This window comes from Tursiops truncatus, chromosome 7 (genome assembly GCF_011762595.2).
Source record: "Tursiops truncatus isolate mTurTru1 chromosome 7, mTurTru1.mat.Y, whole genome shotgun sequence".
NCBI lineage: Eukaryota > Metazoa > Chordata > Mammalia > Artiodactyla > Delphinidae > Tursiops > Tursiops truncatus.
The window spans coordinates 81,111,090-81,127,789 of record NC_047040.1 but is presented as its reverse complement, the minus strand read 5'-3'; positions in this window follow the sequence as shown (position 1 = coordinate 81,127,789).

The following is a 16,700-nucleotide window of genomic DNA, read 5'->3' as shown; positions in this document are numbered from 1 at the left end:
CGAGCAGACCACAGTCTGACGATCTTAAACGGTGGAAAGGACAAACCTGACCAGAATTTACTGTTACAGAAATAATGTATAGGATATGCAGTACTCAAAGCTTATTGGTTTGTTTATCTCACTATAATAAACTATTTATTTTATAATAATTTTAGATTTACAGAAAACTTGCAAAGGCAGTACAGAGAGTTCCTGGGTCCCTAACTGCTAACATCTTATGTTACTATCGTACATTCCTCACAATTAGGGAACGAATATTGACACATCATTATAAACTAAAGTCAATATTTCATTCAGATTGTCTGAGTTTTTACCTCATGTCCTTTTTCTGTTTCAGGATCCCACCGAGGATACTGCGTGACATTTAGTCCTCGTGTCTTCTCAGACTCCTCTTGGCTATAAATAACAATTTCTCAGACTTGTTTTGTTTTTGTTGACCTTGACAGTTTTGAGGAGTATTGATCAAGTATTTTGTAAAATGTCCCTCAAGTTGAGATTGTCTGATGCTTTTTTCACGATTAAGCTGGGATGATGGGTTTCTGAGAGGCAGATCCCAGAGGTGAAGTGTCGTTCTTTTCCCGACATATCAGGACTATAGACCATCACCACGACTTATCACTGATGATGTTAAACCCGACCATCAGAGGAGTTTCATATCGTATACAATCGTCCAGAATACAGTTCCAGAAGAGAGTCTTCAACACGTTTACTAGTAACATGTAATGTCTTCTTTTTTTCTTTTATTAACAAGATAAAGTAAATAACAAATATTCCATTACTCCTGATGTAGTTACAAAGGCTTGAGGAGGGAGCGAGGCTTTGGGAGCTCTGTGGATTGCGTGTTTTTGTCTCACTTCTTGACAACACCAGGGTCTGATGGTGGTTTTCTCTGAGATCATTTATGTCCCACAGGGGAGCCCATGGCCTGGCTGTGAGCATCAGAAGAGCTTCTAAGAACATGGAAGCCAGCCCTGAGCACCAGACTGGATCACAGGTATCAGGCACTGCTCTTTTCTTTCTCAGTTACTTAGAGGCTGTTTTTTTCTTCCAAGAACTTTACATGGGTTATCTCCTTTATTTTTATTTATTTTTTAAAATCTCCCCAGCTGATGCTGATGTACATTCGTTGTTAAGAACCATTGCACTAGTTCAGTAGTTCTTAACCTTGACTGTACGTCAGCATCATCTGAGGGAGCTTTTATGTATGTATGTATGTATGTATGTTTTTGGCCATGCCACAGGGCATGAGGGATCTTAGTTCCCCGACCAGGGATTGAACCCGTGCCCCCGGCATTGGAAGCGTGGAGTCTTAACCACTGGACCGCCAGGGAAGTCCCGGATTATCTCATTTAGTCCTTTTACAATCACCTCACAAGGAAGGCATTTGTATTTGGGGGCCTCCCTGAATGCGGAGCCTGAGACAAGGATGTGTCTGAGCTTGTCTAGGGGAAAGTGATCCCAGGAGCAGGGACAGTGAGGTGGAGACAGGGAAAGTCACTCCAGAGAATGGTAAGGAGGTCGCTGCTATGGGCAAGAGAGGCCTGACACCCTAAGATATCTAAGGAGCACACGGAATGCCCCCAGATCTTCTGTCCCAAGCAGAGGAGGTTAACTGTCCCTCAGCTAGGCCACCGGCCCACTGGCTTCCATCTGCTCTTGGTGGAGGGTTGCTAATGGGGGCTCAAACTTCCCTGCTCTTCCAACACAGGGCTTCCGCTGCTTCAGAGAAGGCCCTGAGGCCCAAACGCCTGCAGGCTGAGAAGCACCAGGCGGGTTCCTCAACAGCAAACCTGTGAGTGGGAGAGTGAGGCGCACAGAGCTTGCCCCCCAGCCACCAGCTGTGGCTGAACCCAGAGGCTGCCATGGGTTGGTACCAAGCACTGAAAGCCTGTAAGAACTTCAGCAGCATCCCTGATTTACCGATGAGGGAACTGACGCTGAGCGAGGTGAATTGACGCATCCAAGGTCACACAGCTGGTAAGTTACACAGCCGAGATGGTCACTCAGGCTCTCACGAATTCATCTCACATCGTTTAACCATTACGCTTCTCTGTCCACTGTTTTGCCTGCACTTAAAGCAACGCTACGTCTCGCTCATGGATTCCATTCAACATCCTCATCTTGATGCACTTTCTCCCGGCCCTGTGCCCTAACCCCCCATTTCTTACGTGGCTAGGCCCTGCTGGGTCGTGTGTCTCCCTTCCCCACCTCCCTCTGCGCCTCCTCGTGGCAGGACCGAGAGCCCAAAACTCCTTTTCCACCTGTTCTACCTCGGCCAGTCCTGTCTTCTATCGAGCGAGCAGTTTCTGATACTCCCACCTGTGCTGTGAGCTGTGCCTGGACTTGGAGGGGAGGGTGGCTTGCTGAGTCTGTGCTCAAGAGGAGCTCATGGCTTGCCCTCGCCCGAGCCAGGCTGCGCGCGAAGCGCCCAGGGCCTGCCCCGTCGGCGGCCCAGAGGCCAGTTCACGTGGTCCCCACACACACCTGCTGACCTGCCTGTGGTATCCAACTTCACTGGCCACTTGGCTCTGGTCTAATGGTTTTTATCCAGCTGTACTTTTTTTATCTTTCTATTTTGGTACTAAATTCCTAGAGGTCATGGACCATCTCTGTGCATCTGCCCTAAAGTCACGGGAAGGAGCCTTGCTGGCCGCCCCTGCCGCGAAGTCAAGTTTCCTGGGTTTGGTCAAAAATGCGTGGACAGAGGCCCAGATGAGGGGGCTGAGGTATCAGTGTGTACACGTGGCTGCGACTTGTTCCGTTTTTCAACGTGTGTCTATTTTATCAGCTCCTTAGGCTGAATGACCATGTGTCTGTTCTTTCCTGTCTGTCCCCTGACGTATGTATGACTGCTGCTGGGATGTGAGTCCACACGGGTCCAGGGTGCGTGGCAGCCTCCTGTGTTCCAGCCAAGGAGGTGAACAGGGATGGATTCTACCATCCACTGGGCCTGGACTCTGGCAGGTCGTTGGTAAGCGGGACAACTTATGGCATGAACAATAAGGAGTTGCTGCCAGAGAGGCCAGAATCTTAGAGAATGATGTAGAGGCTCTGTCAGTCCAAGGAGCTGAGTCCAGAGGCTGAGATCAGGAAGGAGGGAACAGAAGAATACCAAGCGCTGGAGCTGGCAGCTGGATTCAGAATCCAGGAGCTGTCCAGGGACAACCAGCCCAAGCAGTATAAAGGAATGGGGCTGGGCGCACAGGCAAGGCCCCCCCCCCATCATGCTCGCTCCACTGCAGGGGTGGGATCAGGCCGGCCAGCATGGGCCTGTGGCCAGGGGACCTTCCTGACTCAGGCAGGGAGGGCTGGGCCAGAGGCTCTGCAGGCCTTTTTGTCCTCTTGGCTTCTTTATCTCCTTGGTCATGCGGTAGCTCCCTGGATGCTGGTCCCGCTGTTGTCCAGAGGTGGGCAGGGTCTGCAAGGAGGCAGTGGGTAAGTGCAAGCAGTGGCTGGTGGAAGCAGAGCCTGGGGGTTGGGGGATGGAGAGGACTGGGCGCAGGTGCCCAGCTGCAGCTGGAAAGAGTTTTTGCTGATCCTTTAGGGCCCAGACGTCCATTAGAGCTCAAAGCTAAAACGCCTTGGCAGTTCCAGCAGGAATAATGGTATTGAAGGGGAAATGGGGTCAATGCAAGAAAGTAAAGTGCTGGCACACTAGCATGCTGGTTAAAGAATTTGGAAAAGCCCAAGAGCTGCTGAAGCAGCTTAAGACTTTGTAATAAACACTAAAGGAGGTGAATGGGAGAGGGAAGCCTGGCAGGGCTGCCCCAGGCAAATGTGCAGGTTTTGTCTTCAGCTCATCCCTTCTTGTTGGGGCCTCACTCCTTGTGCAAATCTCTCCCACCCACTATCATCAGTGACGTCAGCAGATGTGAATTAAGCACGTATTGTGTGCACAGCATATAGGCAGGCCGTGAAGATGCAAAGAAAGAAGTGAGAACATCCAGAGGCTCACAGCTGGCATGGGGAAGCATCACTACAGCTCTTACAAGGGAGCCTGGACCAGAGCTGGGTCAGGGACTGGGACGCTGCAGCTGCCCCTCTGTCGCTTTCCTGTGACAGATGGAGCAGTGTTTTTTCTTTAATTTTAGCGTCATTCTTGATTGACAACTCCCATGATGTGACTGCCTTTTCTGGCCACAGCAACATACTGGCCAGGGTCCTCAGGATGGTCCACATTGTTAGAAACATCAGGGTAGGAACATTGGGCACCTTGCTAGTCCTCTCGCACCCTCAGTTTCCTCGTCTATAAAGCAAGGCAGTTGGACTTTGGAACAGACACTTGTCAAGGTCTTTTAAAGACTAAGCAGAATAGTGCTTCTTGTACTCTAACGTACATCTGACTTAACCTGTGGACCTTGTTGAAATGCAGGTTCTGCATTCAGCAGGTCTGGGTGGGGCCTGAGAGTCTGCTTTTTTTTTTTTTTTTTTTTGCGGTACGCGGGCCTCTCACTGTTGTGGCCTCTCCCGTTGTGGAGCACAGGCTCCGGACGGGCAGGCTCAGCGGCCATGGCTCATGGGCCTAGCCGCTCCGCGGCATGTGGGATCTTCCCGGACCGGGGCACAAACCCGTATCCCCTGCATCGGCAGGCGGACTCTCAACCACTGCGCCACCAGGGAAGCCCGAGAGTCTGCTTTTTGAACAAACTCTCAGGTGATGCTGATGCTGCTGGTCCATGGACTCACTTTGTGTATCAAGAAAAACGATCACATCGCATGATACAATGGGAAAATCCAAGGCTTTCCAACAAATAGCCCTGGGTTTGAAGGCCAGTGTTGCTACTATGTGGTCTTGGACATGTTCCTTAACTTCTCTGAGCCTCAGTTTCCTCATCTGTAAACTGGGACAATACCAGTAGTAATATCCCCTCTTTCATTTATGATTTTAGTATTTTGAGTCTTCTCTTTGTTTTTCTTGGTCAGTCCAGGTAAAGGTTTGTCAATTTTGTTTATCTTTTTGAAGAATCAACAACCAGGTGATTTCACTGATTCTCCTGCTTTTCTGTTCACTATTTTTTAAAAATCTGTGTTCTAATCCTTATTGTTTTTTTCCTTCTGCTAAATTTGGGTTTAATTTCTCTTTTGTTTTTTTTACCCACTGTCTTAAGGTGGAATGTTAGGTTGTCAATAGGCTCCAGAACTTCAAAATTGCTTTACTGGACAGTTTCTGCTCGACAACTCTTGTCTAGGTGGGGAGACAGATTTCTGGAACTTCTTACTCTGCCATCTTCTCAGAACCCTCCCAAGACTAGCTTTTTTTTAGGCTGGTCTTTGACATTTGTTTTGACGCCACTTGGGCTGTTTTTTTTTGTTTTTGTTTTTTTTTCCAGTACGTGGGCCTCTCACTGTTGTGGCCTCTCCCGTTGCGGACGGAGCACAGGCTCCGGACGCGCAGGCTCAGCGGCCATGGCTCACGGGCCCAGCCGCTCGCGGCATGTGGGATCTTCCCGGACCGGGGTACAAACCCGTGTCCCCTGCATCGCCAGGCAGACTCTCAACCACTGCGCCACCAGGGAAGCCCCCACTTGGGCTGTTTTTAGCAGTGTCTTTCCCTAGTTCTCTCTGGTGAACACGTTAGCCTATGTTTTAGCTTATTGCTCTTAATTAGAAGGACCTATTGTTTTCTATAGCACTCTTAGGCTTGAACTACTGCACACGCTGTTTCAAATAAAGTCCGTTCTTTTGATGAGAGCCTTGGAGCTCTCTTTTCTTATGGACTGACTCTCCCTTGGGCAAAATTTCTCAGCCACCACTCTGAGCAATGGCTGGTATGGTAGTCTCTAGTCTTCTTGGCTTGCCTCTACCCTACAAGTGAGCACTGCGATGAGGGTGATTGAGGCCCCAGTGTTCTTGTTTCGTCAAGCCTGGGATAGAACCTCCATCCTATGGGTTAAGGCTGGATGGTAGTAAAGTTCTCATCAGGAATTTAGCCTCTTTACTTTGGAGATGGAGGGAATGAGAAATGCTGATGGCTTGGCTCTCCTAGGGAAATATGGTAACCATTGATTAGGAGATGAGGGGAGAGGGAGTCCTGTCTTCTGGATCACAACTCTTTGGAGTGGAGCTTCTGTCAAGCTGAGATGGGTAGGGCGAGGGAGGGAGTAGGTCACGGCTCAAATGCCGTGGACGCTTGCTATTCTTATCAAGTTTAATATATTTTCTTGAATAAATGTTTCTTCATTTGTTGTATGCCCATAGGACAATTTCCAGAGATTACAAATGTTTGTTTTAAAACTGGTTTTCACCAGCTTTGCTTGTTTTGCTGGGAACTGGGTCCACTCAGCTCCTCATGTTACCATCCTGGAAGTGGAATTCCCATCCAATCCATTCTATGCCCCACTGAGAGGAGGTTTTCTTTGGAGCATTTTGATCAATACCATTACTTTGTTTAGAAACTTTCAAAATTCCTGTGCCAGAGACTATAGTTGAGATTTAATAGCCATTTCCCCCTTCCTCCTCAAGCACAGAACCCCAGTGTTATCTGAGGCAGCAGTGCACCCAGACAAAAGACTATATAGCAGTTAGGTGTGGCCAGGTAAGTGAATTCTGGCCTCTAAGTGGATGTATTGCCTGTGTCTTGAAGAAAACTGCTTAAAGGGAGCTGTTCAGTCAGGATTGTGACCCTTTGCCTTTCTTGTTGACTAGAATATGGTCCTGATGGCTGGAGTGCTAGCAGTCACCTTGGACGATGAGGCAATCTTAAGGATGGAAGTCACGCAGTGAGGGTGGCAGAGTAGAAACATAGAAAACATTCTTACTTTGATTCCTGAGTCCTTTGTTACTTCCTGGAGCTGCCATATCAGTCCTGCATTGCCTTCTTATAACGAGTATAAATCTTTGTGTGTTTAAGCCACTGTTTTTTCAAATGTCACCTCCTCTAAGTCTTGCTTGACCCCTTGAGAGCTAGAAACGCTCTCTCTTTCCTTTGAATTCTCATAGCACTTGCCTCTAACTCCCTGTGGCATGATACATGATATAACGTTTCTCCTTGTATTAACAGTACTCCGTTTTATGCTGAAAGGAACCAAATGGCTAGCCCAATAAAATCTAGTCCAGATCGTCCAAGGCCGGCCATGGGCAAGGAATCAACAAGTGAGGAGTGCTGGCTGGACCTCAAAGCCCTCATCCTTGCCCTGAGATTCACTTCTCTCCTGGGGCTTTCTCCCTACTACCTATTGGCTAGCTTCAGGGACCACTGCTTTACCTTTGAGGGTTCAACCCAAGTATGAGGACAGACAACACTCAACTATTCCCTTAATTCCATTTGGCACAGCTGAGAACAGGCTAGAAGATATTCTTTAAAGATTATTGAAAGCTCTGAATAACAAAGGAGAAATAAATAAGACAGTAAAATAACACCAGTAAAATCATCTATTTCACTCCCCTTAGCTTGGGGGCCCTGCAGCATGCTTTGGTGCCTCCATGTAACAGATACCTTCGGTCCCTTGTCATCTTCACATTCCAGTGGCCAAGCTATCCAGATGCAGCCATAACATTATCTTAAAGCCTTTGGAATATGAAGGTAGTGGATGTCTGTATCTGGCATGCCCAAGCTGAGACCTGGATCCTAATACTTTTTGAAACAATATCGAAGAGGATAAAAAACAAACAGCTTTTGTAATTTAAAAGCTGCCTTGTAGGGGACTTCCCTGGTGGTCCAGTGGTTAAAACTTCACCTTCCAGTTCAGGGGGTGCAGGTTCCATCCCTGGTCAGGGAGCTAAGATCCCACATGCCTCGGGACCAAAAAACCAAAACATAAAACAGAAGCAATATTGTAACAAATTCAATAAAGGCTTTAAAAATGGTCCACATAAAAAAAATCTTTAAAAAAAACCCAACTGCCTTGTCAAGGTAATTATTTTGAACCTAGAATTACATTCAAATGGAAATTTTATAAATGCAAATGTAAAGCAAAGATCCTCTTGTAAATGAAGATATTTGAGACTAGTTCCCAGGAGCTAAACTTAGAATTTAAGATAGTAAAATGTCATCCTCGCTGAATGCTGAGTAGTATCTCTCTCTACAAACTTGATTGCTTTGGGAGAAAATGCCCTTAACTTAAAAGGGGACAGGGCTTCCCTGGTGGCTCAGTGGTTAAGAATCTGCCTGCTAATGCAGGGACACGGGTTCGAGCCCTGGTCTGGGAAAATCCCACATGCCGTGGAGCAACTAAGCCCACGTGCCACAACCACTGAGCCTGCGCTCTAGAGCCCATGAGCTACAACTACTGAGCCCATGTGCCACAGGCACTGAAACCCATGTGCCTAGAGCCCGTACTCTGCAACAAGAAAAGCCAGCGCAATGAGAAACCTGCACACCGCAAAGAAGAGTAGCCCCCGCTTGCCGCAACTAGAGAAAGCCTGTGCGCAGCAACGAAGACCCAACGCAGCCATAAATAAATAAATAAGTTTAAATAAATAAATAAATAAAGGGGGACAATAATGATGGAAGAGCTAGCATGGTACCTGGGTCTTGGACTTGCACTGAACCCCTATATTAATCAAAGGGATGGAGGTTAGGCAATAACAGAACTGTTTTCAAAGAAGAATTTGTGAGACTCAGGGCTTAAGGCAGAACTTCAGGGCAGGTGACAGGTAGCTGAGAGCTAATAATAAAAAATAAAAACAATAATAGCAAATACTTCTATAGTGCTTATTCTATGCCAGGCATTGCTCTAACACATAATACTTGATCTGTATTACTTTATTAATCCTCATAGTAACCTTTGAGGTAGTACGATTATCATCCCTATTTTACGGATGAATAAACTGAGGCATAGTAGGTTAGGTAGTGTGCCCCAGATCACTCAGCTCTGAAGAAGTGGAGTTGGGATTGAAGCCCACGCACTCCAGCTCCAGAGCCTGGGACCTTCTCAATTTACTGTCCACGTAAGGAAAGTGTCTGTTTCTTTGCACCGCTACATGAAATCCTGAGCTCTTATTAATAGCATTCCATCTTCGTTATCAAGCTGTATATTCCTGATGAAAAGAAAAAACGGGTGATTTCATCCACGTATTTTTCATCTGACCACTTTACTGACCTTACATATTAGGTCAATTAGCTTTTTAGCTAACTCTTACTATTTGGAGGTGGTGGTGGTCGTGAACATCTTTCCTGCGATTGTGTATAATTTTGCTTCCCCTTTTTCTACAGCTATGACTCCCATTTCGGTTTGTTGCCTTACCACACTGAGTGTAATTTATGGAATAGTAAGAATGGGATTAAGTGTTAGAGGGGCTATTGAAAGGATAAATATGAGATCAGAGTATATGGTGCAGAGCGAGCAGTTAAGAAGCTCCTGCAGTAATTTAGGTGTGACGTCATTATACCTTAGTCTAGGATAGTTGCTAGGGACGTATAAGGAAGGATATACGGGCACGATATTTTAGACAAAGAATTTACTGGACTTAGTGATGTGGCTGAGCAATTAAATAGACACATCCTACCTGAAATCTAGTACTCTACCTGATGGTGACAATCTGTAACAGATGTTGGTATCGATGGAAAACATATGTCTGGTCATCTAAAAGGGGTAAGAGGAAGGGAGTGAATCACAAGTCTCAGTTTATGACAGCATTAGCAGAGAGAGAGAGAGAGAGAGATTCTATTCTATCTTTATCCATCCATCCATTTATCTATGGATCCATCCACCTATCAATCTATCTAATTTTAAAAAATCAGATCTCTGTGGTTCAGTCTTCAGTCCCTGAACTATCCAGCCCCATTGCTTGTCTGACTGCTCCAGGACCACCAGCATCCTTCCCCCTCATGTCTTCCACACACTGTATTCCCTATCCTTCCTCCCATCTTAGTTTAAATGGCACCTGCTGCGGAGCCCTGCCCTGATCGCCCCAGCCCTCCAGCCAATACCACCACACATCCTGCACTTTTCTTTCCAAAGTACCTGCCACGATTGCAATTCAATAGGTATTTGTGTGACTGTGAAGTCTGTTGCCCTCACTAGACCATAAGCTCCGTGAAGACATGCACCAAGGCTGTATTTGTTCCTGCCGAATCCCTAGTGCCCAGCACAGTGCCTGGAATATAGTTCATAATCCATAATCCTCTTGCATGGATTTATGACTATCAAAAACATATCTTTTTTTTTTTGTTTTGCGGTACACGGGCCTCTCACTGTTGTGGCCTCTCCCGTTGCGGAGCACAGGCTCCGGACGTACAGGCTCAGCGGCCATGGCTCACGGGCCCAGCCGCTCGGCGGCATGTGAGATCCTCCCGGACCGGGGCACGAACCCGTGTTCCCCGCATCGGCAGGCGGACTCTCAACCACTGCGCCACCAGGGAAGCCCACCCTTGTGTAGAGCTTTTCTAGTTTCTAGAGTGACATTCTGTCTGTTGTGCACCATCTGGTCTTCACACCAACCCTGTGAGACATGGGACATTTAGCCGGCACCTTACAGGTGGACTGTATTTTCACCTGCATCATCTCATTCCGTGCTCATTTATATCCTCATCATTCACACACCAGCAGAACTGGGCTCTGAACGCAACATAATTTTTGTTTGTTTGGGGATTTTTTGGCTGTGCTGCACGGCTTGCGGGATCTTAGTTCCCCACCCAGGGATTGAACCTGGGCCCTCAGCAGTGAAAGCGCTGACTCCTAACCACTGGACCGCCAGGGAAGTCCCCCACAATATACTCTTGACACACACAAGTCCTTCTCTCTGCTGAGCACATCCTCCCATTGTGGACGCCATTGTGCCCCACCCAGACCTCCTCTACCAGCTTGTGCTCCCCTCTCCCAGTGCTGGGAGTGTCAGCTCCTCTCTAGAGAGTTGCCTTCCTCCTAACCTGAGAGAGAACCCCACACATCCAGTGACTGACTGACACGGGGGTACAAAAGGCTACCCCCTTCCTCAAAGGGTTGCAGTTATATACCAGAGTTTCCTGGTGGGGCCAGGCTGGAGCCGGTCTCCTGCGACCTCACCATGTCTCACTCCCCTGCTCCCCTCACTCTTTCAGAAACCACTGCCATGGGACTGCCCATCTCAGGCTTTGCTTCTGGGGAGCCCAAATCAAGACACAACTGCCTTGGACTTCCCTGGTGGCAGTGGATAAGTCTCCATGCTCCCAATGCAGGGGGCCTGGGTTCGATCCATGGTCAGGGAACTAGATCCCACATGCATGCTGCAACTAAGGGTTTGCATGCCACAACTAAGGAGCCCTGGAGCTGCAACTAAGGAGCCCATGTGCTGCAACTTAGGAGCCCACCTGCCCCAACTAAGACGCTGTGCAACCAAATAAATAAGTATTAAAAAAAAAAAAAAGACACAGCTGCCTTGTCCACCTTACACACCTCTGTTCATCCTACAAAGCATTTCCACCAGAGACAACCTTCTTCTGCCTGGAGGTGGTGAAACAGGTGAGTGCAGGCAGCGTGGTCCTCAGAGAGGTTACACCCAAGCACCGGGTGGTCCCAGCAGGCTAGCAGGTGTGGCGGGATCTCTACAGAGTCTGCATTTCTGGAAGCCACCCTGCCAGTGTCCAGGGATGAGGAAGCCAGGAAGGACCTTCCCTGTGTCACTGAGGTGCACGGTGAGTTGGCCCCCCTGGTGGGAGAGAAGCAATACCCGCTCCTCAGCCCCCCTTCCCTCACTCCTAATGCCTGAACATGGAGGAAGGGGAGTGGGTTATACACAGGAGCTTGCATTCGTGCAGCCCTGCTATCTCGAGCCCTACCACTACTGGACCCCTTGATGTCCAAGATTCCAAACAGAGAGACCCAGCGAGAAGCTGGAGCCTTCTCCAACCTGCCTGAGGCCTGCCTCCCTCCTGGGGGTGCTGTCAGTGGAGACCCCACGCCTCTCCCACAAGGACATGGCTTTACTCTGTGAACACTGCAATTCCACTCCTCTGAAGCCCCCAATTCAGTTATTTTCCAGGTCTCTGTTTCTCTCCTAGATGGCAAACTCCAGGAAGGCAGGCACCATGCCTTGCTTATGTTAGTAGCTCCTGTGGTAGCAAGAATATAAATGTTATTTTTGAGTTGAAAGCGTTCTTAGAGTTACATGGTATCGTTTCCTAGGACAGAGTCTTGTGATCAATCTCATTAAATGAGGGAATAAATATTTTCCTTTGATTAGGATATTCCAATAACTCAACCAAAAGTATATTACGGTAGGATTTCCCTGGTGGTCCAGTGGTTAAGACTTCGCCTTCCACTGCAGGGGGTGTGGGGTCAATCCCTGATTGGGGAAGTTCTGCATGCCTCATGGTGTGGCCAAAAAAAAAAAAAAAAAAAACCAAAAGTATATTAAGGTAGATTTGCTAGTTAAGACCAATTTTTATTTATATTTTAGGGCAGGGAGGCCTATAGGTGTCTTCACTCTTTTAATTACTTATTTATTTTTTTATTTTTTTCTTTCATGTGGACCATTTTTAAAGTCCTTCTTGAATTTGTTACAGTATTGCTTTTGTTTCATGTTTTGATTTCTTGACCCTGAGGCATGTGGGATCTTAGCTCCCCAACCAGGGATGGAACCCTCACCCGCCACCCCCTCATTGGAAGGCTTCGTAACCACTGGACCGCCAGGGGAGTCCCTCCATCCCTCCGCCGAATGTGGGATCCTCCCGGACCGGGGCACGAACCCGTGTCCTCTGCATCGGCAGGCGGACTCTCAACCACTGCGCCACCAGGGAAGCCCTGTCTTTTGTTTTTTAAGTTGATTCCTCAGGCTTACTTGACATTTTGAAAATAGGAAGAGAGTAGGCTGTGATGAGAGTCCTCCAGGCAGAATGAGAACCTTTCACACAGCAATTTGTTTTGTCCCACGCATGGAAAATCCCCAAACCATTTCTATTTCTTTTTGGAATAAAGTGAGCCAGTCTCAGGGCGCTTCTCTCTCTCTCTCTCTGGTTCTGATCCTCCTTACCTTCTGACTGCCTTCTGCTCACAGATGGAGACTGCAGATAGGCACAGAGTGCATGACGCACTTTCAGATGAAAGAGAGTGGAACGTATTCATTTTTTCAACTATACACATATTTAAAAATAAGTAAACCTCCCTCCCTCCTTCCCTCCCTTCCTCCCTGCTTCCTGTCTCCTTCCCTCCCTCATCGTGGTAGTAAATGGCCTCCATGTGTCCATACCTTAGTCAGCTCGGGCTGCCATAACCAAACGCCACAGACTTGGGGGCTTAAACAACAGAAACTGACATTCTCACAGTTCTGCAGGCTGGGGGGGGTCTAAGGTCAAGGTTCCGTCAGGGTCCGGTTGTGGTCAGAGCTCTCTTTATGGCGGCAGATGGTCACTGTGTCCTCACATGGTAGAGAGAGAGATTTCTCTCTTCCTCTTCTTACAAGGCCACCGTCCTATCAGATTAGGACCCCACTCTTATAACCTCATTTAACCTTAATTACCTTCCCAAAGGCCCTGTCTCCAGATATGGTCACATTGGAGGTTAAGGTTTCAATATATGAATTTAGCGGGACACGATTCAGTCCGTATTTACAGCCTTGCCCTGCAGCTTTGCAGTCCTCTCTCACTCTGTCTCTGGCCTCAGTCATGTGACTTGACTTGAAGTGTGAGGCAAGCAGAGGCTTGAAAAGTACACGCACGTTTGCACCTAATCTCTTGCATAGCTGGGCTTGCTCACGCTACCTCGCCGTGAGAACATGCCTGGACTGGCTTCCTGGGGTGATGGAGAGAAGTGGAGGGAAGCCTCGACCATCTTAGAACACACCGACAGCCAGCTGATCCCCCAAAATGGGAGAGAGCCCAGCCAAGTCAGCAGAACTGTCCAGAGACTCATAGACTGGAGAGACATAATCTACAGTTGTTATTTCAGGCCACTGCAAGTGAGACCCAAAGGCTGAAACCATCCATACAGTCTCCATTCTGTAAGAAGGGCTATCTGTTTGGCTCTGCTATACAGTGAAGCCAAAGGGGGAGGAACAGAGAGCCCATGGAGAGAGTGATGAGTCTCTCCCATTCTATCCCCGGGTTTGTATCTCACTGGTGTTTCTAACTGGGCTTAGAACTCTTCTTTCATCTGATCACTCCCCACTTAAAAACTTCCAGTGATTTCCCACTGTCAGCTGAATGCCACCCAGACACCACCACCTGTGGTCCAAGGCGCTCAGTAATCTGGCATAAACACACTTTTCCAATTTTAGTCCCCAGATGTGTCCGTTCAGGTTTGCACTTGTTGTTCCCTGAAGGTACAAGTGGTGCATGCCTGGTATTTCTGTCACTTTCAGTAGGAAATCTACCTCTGTACACATTTCAGGGTTTGATTTATGTTGCCCTTCCAGAAAAATGATACACATCTACCCTCCTGCCAGTAGGATAAGAGAAGGGTGGCTTCTTTGTATGCATTACAGCATTGGGTGTTATCGTTCTTTGTAATCGTTGCCAGTTTAGTAGGCATTCCTTTGGTTACTAATAAGGCTGAATAGTTTTTCATGTATTTAAGGGTAATTTGTAATTCTTTTGTTTATTGAGTTTTTATGCTCTCGGTTAGTTTTCCTATTGTGCATTACAACTGTCATATTGACTTGTAAGAATTCTTTATTAAGGATATCGACTCTTTGTCATATATGTTGCAAAAACCTTCCTTAGCAGGTTGTGTTATTTTATTATTGCATATGATTTTTGATGTTAAAATTTTATATTTTTATGAAGTTTAATATGTTTCTTTTTTCCTTTGATAGTAGCCATCTTAAGGGTTTTTTTATTGTTTGCTTAGAATGACTATTTCTCTTTTAATCTCTTTATATCTTGTCTCCCAATTAGACTGAAGCTCTTTGAGAGAAGGGTCTCTTTCCAAAGTTGTACTCCTTGACTCTACTCTCTACCCTGTTTCAGTGTAAGTGACAGATAAGTGACAGTTAATTCATTTATTGTTGTGACAGGCAGCCTTCTAAGATGGTCCGCAATGATCCATGCCTCCTGATATTCACACCTAAGTGTAATTCCCTCCCTTTGAAAGCATGCAGAACCTAGTGACTTACTTCTAATCAAGGAAGTATGGAAAAGTGATTGGATGAGATTAAGCTATGAAAGACTGTGGTTTCGGTCTTGTTTCCTCTCTCTCACTTGCTCTGATGATGTCTACTGCTCTTGAGAGGCTCACATGACGAAGAACTGAGCGTAGCCTCTGGCCAACAACCAGTGAGGAGTGGGATCCTGCCAAAAAACACAAGACTGAGCAGGAAATGGATCCTTCCCCAGTCTGAGCCTTGAGATGGTTGCATCCCTGGCTGCATGAGAGAGGAAACTTGGGCCACAGGACTCAGCTAAGTGATGCCCAATTCCTGACCCACTGTGAAATAACAAATGTTGTTTTAAGCCACTAGGTATGGGGGTAATTTGTTACGCAGCAGTAGATAACTAATACCATTGTTGAAAAAAAATGCTCTAGTCTTTGTGTACTTTTCTCTGACCTCTGTTGGACAAAACCTCATCTTATTTACTGTTTCAAAAAGTAAAGGAGAATCTCTAAAGGGAACCACATCAACCTTGGAATTCACAGTCTTTATTTAACATATTTACAATGAATTGATTTGCCAGGGATGCTACTGTATTCCTCCACTGTGGGCAATAGGAAACGTGTTTTTATTTATTCTTCTTTCCCACAGTGTCTGAGGAGGATGGAGCTGCTGAGTAGAGGAGCCCCCTGTGTTTTGCTGAGCACAGTGATAAGTTAGAGGCTGCAAGCCTGGGACGCAGGTAGAACACCACAGACTGACTCTGCATCAGGGAAGAACAGTGCAGGAAATGTCAGGACCTGGAGAGAGGAGTCACATAGGGTGTTGGGATGGAAAAGGACCCTCTGTGGTGCATGATGGAGATGGGAATTTAGAGACATGAAGTCTGTCTAGCAGTGGTTTTTAAATAGTTCACTGTGGGGTGTGCAATAGAAATCCCTCATCTGGGATTCCTGTTACATTTTTAGCAAAGTTTACATTACTTCCTAAGCTTTCCTGAGAGTGGATTTTTAGAGGAACTAACAGTGTTGAATTCTGTCTCCAAGTAGGGCCTGAATGAAGTTAGGCATAGTTGCTGAAAGATGAGGGAGTCGTTGACATTCAGGTCACACTAGGATTGTGCTGTCAGACCGGGGAAGGGCAGAGGTGCCCATGCCTCTCACCTCCTGCATCTCAGCTCCTAACTGGGCCTGGTGCCTTGTACCTGGTTGCCAGAGCTCATTCACAGGTGGGCCCCTACCTCTACCCCCAGGACACAAGAGTTTGGCTTTTCTCTCTCCTCTGCTCTCCCTCCTTAGACTCAGTGGTTCTCCATTGTATTTGTCCAGAGCCCTGGATTTTTTTCTGCAAGAATTAATACTAAAGATTTCTAAAGATTTAATCTAGTAAAATGAATCTCAGTTGATGTGTCAACTCCCCTAGAGAGAACAGGCTTTCTCCTTCAGATCAGCTAATGTCATGTTAAAAGGAAGTGATAGTCTTTGCTTCTTCCCCACTGAGCTGGGTTATCTGGGCCACTTGAGGTGATAAATTTTAAAAGACACCCTGGTTTTCCATTCCATGGCAATAGGCTATTTTGCAAGTTTTTTTTGCAAGTTTTAAAAGGATTTTTCGACACTTTAAAAAACATTTTCACCTGTTCATTTGGTTTTTAATGTTCACTAGGGCCAGATATTCTTTGTACTTATAGGAATGGAGCTGGGCCCAGACCATCAGAAATGATTAAACCCACACGGGAACCTGCAGACCCCAGG